The 6917-nt window shown below is 37.2% G+C and overlaps 1 long non-coding RNA gene across 1 annotated transcript; it reads right to left on the bottom strand.

The window, feature by feature from the left end:
- Window positions 1-623: 623 nt before the first annotated feature.
- LOC145586383 (uncharacterized) lies at window positions 624-3645 on the bottom strand. Its single transcript, XR_014100937.1, has 3 exons — window positions 3268-3645; window positions 2351-2473; window positions 624-827 (listed from the first exon to the last, which is right to left on the bottom strand). It is a non-coding gene; the product is annotated as an uncharacterized LOC145586383 (long non-coding RNA).
- Between the last annotated feature and the right edge of the window lie 3272 nt (window positions 3646-6917).

Below are 6917 nucleotides of genomic sequence, written 5' to 3'. Positions count from 1 at the left end.
AACCTCCAAAGACATTTGCTCTTTTCCTTTCTTATGCACTCAACACATTTTTCAGGCTACACTACCTTCACTTGAAAAGTTTGATTTTTGGCTATAGAATACTGTTTAACAGCGTCTTTTAACATCTGCAAAGTATCAAACTCTTGACCAACTTTAAACTCAACCCAAAGAGAAAATTTGTTATTCCCCATCCAAGTTCTCCAAGAATCACTAGTTGAAAAAACACTATTAGACACTGACAAAAAGTGATTTTTAGCAATTGGCATGTAGGGCTGCTATTGCGGGGGCTACTAATGCTTATATTATTAGCAAAAGGCATTTGCCAGTTGCAAATAAGTACTATTAGCAGCTGGCCTAGTTCTATGCCAGCTGCGAAATAGTACTTATTTGCAACTGGCGTAGAACTAGGCCAGCTGCTATTAGTGTTTATTTGCAGCTGGCATAGAACTAGGCCATGTTCTATGCCAGCTGCTATTAGTGTTTATTTGCAGCCGGCATAGAACTAGGCCAGCTGCTAATAGTCCATTTTTTTAATAAAAAAATATTCTATTTGCAATTGGCTAAAGACTACACCAGTTGCGAATAATCATTTCTCTAAATAAAAAAAATGAAATTTTTCCAAATTAATATAAAAGCTATATTATATACTATTATATCAAAATCTATGTTAATTGTGCAATATACATTAAATACAAACAAAAACATAAATTACAAGGCTTCTAAAGAAACACAACAAAAGCATCCAAGAACGGCATTTATGAGTAGCAATGAGCAGCAACACTGCCAACACAAACGTCTCAAATCGACTAAATTAGCCATGCATTTTCCTTCAAAAAAAAACACAATAAATAAAATATTAGAAATTCATCTAAATATTATTAAAAATCAGCAAAAAATAAAAAAAAAAATAAAAAAAAAAAAACAACAAAAAAAACCGATTTTAACGAGAAACCATTTAGATACTTGAGTTTCCGGTTTTAACGAGGGAACCATATTTTTTTCATACTTGTATTAGTCCTAATTAAAGCATAACCCTTTGACACTTTTGACATAAAAGTTGATACAAGTTCAGAACCTGAAACGTTGCCATAGTGTTCAAAAATGTTATCACCGCTGACAACACCTTGTGCTATGACAACTCTACTGCAATATATAATAAATCGAAATATAAAGATTAAAAAATATGCAAGTGTATACGATGTGTCTCATGCGTGAAAGGTATGCTATTGGTAATGAATACTAGTTCTGCAAAGATGACAAGCATTGCATGGAAAAAAAATAAGAAAAGAAAAAAATACATGTAAAAAATGTACGATGGAAAAATTAATAATAAAGGAGAAAGAGAGCTACTGAACCCCACCCCCACAAACTGAAAATATCCAAATCTATTCACATTGTTTCAATATGTAATCAAATTCAATCCCTCAATATTCAATGTCCTTATCCTGTTGCAGGTTCAAATGTATGCTACATTTTCATTTAGCTTCAGGTGATCAATATCGTTTGCCATTTGAAGATGTGAGCCCACAATTTAAGTTATCAAGTATCAAATTGTAGTTCATTCATGAACAACCAAATATAGATATGCAATTATGTTACCATCTCTTATAAAATTCAAGTAAATAAAGAATTGATCCATGAATTCAGCATTGATCCCAAGTAACAACATATAGACGATATCATAAGTTCAGCATAGCCTACTGTTGTTATTAGTATGAGTTGTAGCCTCTAATAATATAGTTGTATTAAGCTAGATAAATACATGTATAATGCAAAAGAATTCAAATGACTAGCCTTCTCCTAAAAGTATCATGTATAGCATATGCTTTGAAGAAATGTAATCTCATTTTGTACATGTGTAACTGATGATTCCATTTAGAAAAACAAGTACATTTAAAATGTAAACCACATTCTCAAGCACACTTCTACTCTAATCATAATAGGAAAAGCCACATTAGTTACTGTTAATTCTTATTCCCATATCAAATGCCATATATGATAATCTCAGACATACTATCTAACAATATCTCAAAAAATTCCACATCAAAGTTAACTTAATGACAAATGCAATCGTTACCAATTTTTTTGAAACAAGAGGAAAGGCACTAGGATGCACTACATTAAAAGTTTAAAACACTACCAGTCTACCACTAAAAAGTGAAGAGCTCAAGAAATGAATAAACCGTATATAATGGAACTCAAGAAAAAGGTTAAACATACTCCTCCACTCGAAAATAGTTGACATTGTTCGTGTAAGTTAAAATTTTAGACTAGGAATCTGACAACTAAATCCAACCCGAGACTTCAACAACACATACATACTAGGAATTATATGAAGCAAGAATAATACCTGTTTGGGAAAGGAATTTGACAAATTAGCTCTAGAATTGAGTGAGAGATTTAAATTGGGCATAGAAAAAGACCATGAAAGTAAAGTGGGTTTGTTCATTCGAGGTGGTAACGAGTTTGGTACCTAGAATTTAAAGTAAGAGACCCATTATCAATAGCAACAAGTTAAAAAAGAATGAGAACAAAAAGAGAAAAAGATATGAAAATACTTATAATAGCAGAGTCATAACTAATAAAATGATCATTGTTAGAAACAAAACCCCTAAGGGAACCGCCTTCTTCATAGCCTTCAAGAACTAACAAGGTTGGCATGGGGAATTGTATAGCACTTTGCATGCATAATAAGAAAGGAATCCTAGCTTAGATCAGAAGAAGAATCTAAAAAAAAGATCTGTAATATTAAGAATGAATTGTAAAACTGAAATAATATTGATTTTAATCATTGAGCTTGTTGTCTTGGGGAGCATTGAAGCTTTCTTCTTCTCCAGAGTTTTCTTGCTGCAACTGCTCTTCTTAGTTCTTACTAGCACTACTGATCCTCAAATAAAATTCATACCCAACAAACTAATACATCAGCAAAAACAGAAACTTGAATTAAAAATACCCCCCAAAAAATCAGACTAGTTAATCATCATTTGAAAGAATTCGGACAAATTAAGAAATTTCTTGCTTAAAAACAATCAATTCAGCAAAACCTTATCCACTCAAACCAAAATTACCAAAAAAAAAAAAAAAAAGAACAAATTGCCACCAATCAGATCTGATCAACAACCTACAAAATCAAAACCTAAAACCTAAATAAAGCACATGTATAAACCAAACCATAAATCTACAACTAGCAAATTTAATCGATGAAAACGCGGATAAAAACCGAAAAAATTAAACATAAAATTCAAGAAAGAGTAGTGATTAAAATACCTCATTCCGGGAAGCGAAAGCCATTGTTCAAAGAGGACAAACCCTAGACGATGAACAACAACAATAGCGACTTGGTGAGGAATCGCAAATCTCTTCGCAATTTCTTAAATTAACACAAACAATCAATAATTGATTCTCAAGCATTAAGACCCCAAAATCATTATCAATTTCGAATCAAAATTTAGTTCTGCGGAACTCAATGAAATTACAATTTGCGACATTAAAAAAACACCCAAAAATCGTTAGATCTTGAATAAACCAAGAATCGAAAGTAGCACATTACTGAGGATTTTAGACCTCTTAATTTGAGCCCTAGGAGAAGACGAGAAGAACGCAGAAGCTAAGGAGAGAGAAACCCAAGGAAGTTGAGAGAAAATAAAAATGAGCAGCTAGAAATTAAAGTAAAACTAATTAGTGAGCCTTTTAAGTCCAGTGACAAACTGACAGACTGACAGTCACGGAGTGTTACGGTCAATCTTTATTTGACCGAGTATTGTAGCTGGCGTCAAATAGGCCAGCTACTATTAGATTTATTAATTTTCAGTTTAATTATTATTTGCAATGTACATTGTTACGCCAGCTACAAATGCTTTAGTATTTGCAACTGGCATTAGATAGGCCAGTTGCGAGTATAAATTTTAATTTATACCTACCAAATACTAGCAACGCACATTTTCACGCTAGTTGCTAATGGCATATTATTTTGTAACTGGTGTTATGGGTAAAAAACTACAAAGGATAGTCAACGACAGTCAATGAAGGTCAATGACGAAGACTCTTCTAGACGAAGGCACAAGCTCGACGACGCACCATCAGCATTGACGGAAGACGAAGTCAAGTAACAACCTCCTATTTTTTAGGAAGAGGATAAGTAAAGACTTAGTCCAAACTTAGCCTAATCAGTCCGTTGGAATTCAAAACAGAAGAAGGAATATTTTCAGCAACTGAAGTCCGAAAATCATGGGCACGATTCTATCTCCATGCAACGGCTAGAGTTTAACCTAGCAACCATCTATATAAAGGGCAGAGCAACGACGAGTAGGACACATCCTCGTCCAGTAATATACACATTGTATCACATCTAGTAAACTGAGACAATTATTTCTTGCATAGTGAAAGTTTGGTAGATCCTCATTCTACCCGCGGTTTTTACCTTCATTGGGTTTTCCGCGTCACCAATTCCTTGTGTCGATTATTCCCTTTCTTGCCATGTTTTATTTTCTTGATTTTGCTTAGTTGATCCGTAGCCTAGATTTTGATATTCAATCCCACTTAACAAAAATTAGCATAAACAATTTGGCGCCCACCGTGGGGCTACAACTAGGTAAAGTCTAAAAATCCCTCGTTAAACCCTTCAATATGTCAGCTGACGAAATGACCCCAGAGCAGCTAAAAGCCGCTTATGAGAAAATTCAAGCCGACCTCGAAGCAGCTAGGGAGTCCAATGAGCGCCTCAGCAAGGAGAAGGAGGCGTCAGAATCTGATGCAGCTACCCTCCGTCAGCAATTGGAATCCACCCAGAGCAATCGTCGTCGTCAGCCTATAATGCCATACTAAGACGACCCTGGATCCACCGATTGAAAGCCATTCCTTCTACCTACCACCAATAAATCAAATTTCTCACCCCACGGGGAGTCTAAGAAATTAAAGGAGAACCCCATGAAGCCAAACACTGCTACAAAACAACCCTTAAACCAACCATCAGAACCGCATAGCAATTACAGCATGGCCCGACACCAGACAATCCCAACGACCTCGAATTTGACGAGATACCTTTAGATCCCAAAAAGCCAGATCAAACCATCCGTGTCGGAGCCAACTTAACACCTGAACTCAAAAATTCCATCCTAGCCTTCCTCCGAGAGAACAAAGATTGTTTCGCCTGGTCTCACAAGGACATGACTGGCATAGACCCAAGCATCATCTCGCATAAGCTGAACGTCGACCCAAATCATAAGCCCGTCAAACAGAAACGTCGAAAGTTTGCTCTGGAAAGAAATAAAATCATCAACGACGAAGTACAGTAGCTTATCGACACTGGAAAAATAAGAAAGGTCAAGTATTCAGATTGGCTCGCAAATGTTGTCGTCGTCAGTAAAAAGAACGGCAAATGGAGAGTGTGCATCGACTTCACCGATCTCAACAAAGCATGCCCTAAAGATTCGTTCCCGCTCCCGCACATCGACGCTATGGTAGACGCGACAACAGGTCACGAGCTCTTGACATTCATGGACTACTCCGGATACAACCAGATCCTAATGCATCCCGACGATCAGGAGAAGACGGCCTTCATGACTGACAAAGGTATATATTGTTATAAAGTCATGCCATTCGGACTAAAAAAATGCAGGTTCGACGTACCAGAGGCTAGTCAACAAGATGTTCAAAGACCAGCTAGGAGATACGATAGAGGTATACATCGACGATATGCTAGTGAAATCTAAGAAGTCGAAGGATCACGTCGATCACCTCCGACCAACCTTTGAGGTATTGCGAAAATATGGTATGAAACTTAACCCTACTAAATGCTCATTTGGAGTATCTGTTGGAAAATTTTTGGGCTATGTAGTAACACAAAGGGGAATTGAAGCCAGCCCTGACCAAGTCAGAGCCCTAATAAATATTCAATCCCCCCGAAATGTTAAAGAAACCCAGAAATTGACAGGACGAGTGGCAGCATTAAATCGCTTCATCTCTCGATCGTCAGATAAATGTCACCTATTTTACAAAGTTTTGAGAAAAATAAAGGTTTTGAATGGACTGACGATCATGAGAAAGCTATGCAAGATCTAAAGAAATACCTAATGACGCCACCCCTCCTGTCGAAACCCAAAACTAACGAACCTTTGCAACTTTATATTGCCGTCAGCACTGTGGTCGTCAGCGCAGTCCTGATGAGAGAAGACGACGAAGCTGGGCAGCTCCCGGTTTACTATGTAAGTAAAACCCTACTCCCAGCCGAGGTAAGATACACATCCCTAGAAAAATTAGCCCTCGCTTTAATCACTGTTGTTAAAAAGCTAAGGCATTATTTTGAAACCCACCACGTAGTGGTGATGACTAATTATCCGCTTAAGTCTGTTTTGAGAAAACCATATCTGACAGGACGTTTGGGTAAGTGGAGCATTTCGTTGAGCACGATGGACATCGAGTACCAACCCAGAAAAGCAATAAAATCCAAAGCCCTAGCAGATTTTGTGGCTGACTTCAGCCCCGACTTACAGGCCGTAGCTGACAAAGAGGTAGAAGAAATCAACAACGTCAAGAGCGAAAGCAAGTGGATCTTGTTCGTTGATGGTTTGTCCAACCAACGGGGAGTTGGCCTGGGAATGGTGCTAAAGTCACCACAAGGGGACATGATAGTAAGGTCTATATCTTGTGATTTTAAAGAAACTAACAATGAAGCATAATATGAAGCTTTGATTGCAGGAATGACCGTCGCGAAAGACCTAGGTGCCACAGCCTTGGAAGTATACAGCGACTCCCTCTTCGTCGTCAACAAGATAACAAGTGACTTCGCAGCAAAAGACTCCAAAATGACAGCATACCTCGACATAGCCAAAGAAAAAGCAAAACATTTTGATCCTTTTACCATCTCGCAAATCCCAAGAGACTAAAATGCCCAAGCCGACGCATTGGCAAACCTAGCC

The sequence above is a fragment of the Chenopodium album genome, chromosome 1 (genome assembly GCF_948465745.1).
Source record: "Chenopodium album chromosome 1, dcCheAlbu1.1, whole genome shotgun sequence".
NCBI classification, from domain to species: Eukaryota; Viridiplantae; Streptophyta; class Magnoliopsida; order Caryophyllales; family Amaranthaceae; genus Chenopodium; species Chenopodium album.
The sequence above is the reverse complement of the archived record's forward strand: the minus strand, read 5'-3'. Positions and strand labels throughout refer to the sequence as shown.